Here is a 1088-nt window from a genome sequence, read left to right on the forward strand (position 1 = left end):
AATTTTTCTATTATTCTATTTCAACTATTTCAATTATATAATATTTCAATTATTATGTTATTAACTTATGTAATTTTTATAGGGAATTATAATTAGTATAAATAATTAATGTTATATAATTATTAGCTTATTGCTGTAATTAGCCCTGCAATACCCCGTGCTAGAGAGTGTCTTCTCTTTTGATGGTGTTTCTCAATTTTACATACAGAAACTCATTTTCAGATAAATTTGGTCTATGGCCATGCCAACCCGAACGTGCCTGATCTCGTCTGATCTTGGAAGCTAAGCAGGATCAGGTCTGGTTAGTATTTGGATGGGAGACCATCTAGGAAGACCAGGTGCTGTAGGCGTTTAAAAAAAAAAAATCATTAGATAAATTTGTATATTTTTTCCTCTGTGGATCTTTTACTACTTTCGAACCTAACCAGTCTTTCCCAATTCTGAGATTTAGTAAATAATCGATTCCATTTTCTGTTTTTCTAAAACTTGAAAAATGTGTAATTTTGGAATCTATCTGGAATAACAGAGAAATATAAACCATTCCTAGATCTACTTCATTTTTTCCCCCAAGTTCAGTGTAATATATCTGGGAACCCTAAAATCAACCCTATATTTCTAATTGGAAAAATATTTAAATTGAAAACGCTTTAAGATTGTATAATAATCACTGTTTCGATGAACATGTTCGTTTTCGCTTTAACTTTTTAATTAAATTAGCATACCGATTGAACTATTCCGATTCCTCTGTGTTCAAACAACCAAGCTAAAATTAAGCTTTCGTTCACCGCCCAATTCCTCTGAGGGATTTAAATTCACCAGGATCTTCTAGTAAACCCACATCTCTGTTCCTTATTCTCCAAAACGATTTTCTTGCTTCACAAAAGCCGTTACCATTTCCGGTTTCTGGATGATCTCGTGATCCCCGTGTCTGTCCGAGTCGGAACAGAAGGCTGCATATTTCCTCTTTGAAAGGACGAAGACGATGCGTGAATGGCGGGACCGTAGCGCGGGCGTCGGTGACGCTGGAGGCAGCGAGGGGCTGTCCCTCTGCGGAAACCGCCCTGGCTCTGCGGGGGGAAATCTGTCAC

The 1088-nt window shown here is 37.1% G+C and overlaps 1 pseudogene; it reads left to right on the plus strand.

Annotated features, from left to right (window-relative positions):
• The first annotated feature begins 231 nt into the window (after positions 1 to 231).
• Positions 232 to 350, plus strand: LOC112480126 (annotated as a pseudogene).
• The last annotated feature ends 738 nt before the right edge of the window (positions 351 to 1088 follow it).

The sequence above is a fragment of the Pteropus alecto genome, unplaced genomic scaffold (assembly GCF_000325575.1).
Source record: "Pteropus alecto unplaced genomic scaffold, ASM32557v1 scaffold80, whole genome shotgun sequence".
In the NCBI taxonomy this organism is placed as follows: domain Eukaryota; kingdom Metazoa; phylum Chordata; class Mammalia; order Chiroptera; family Pteropodidae; genus Pteropus; species Pteropus alecto.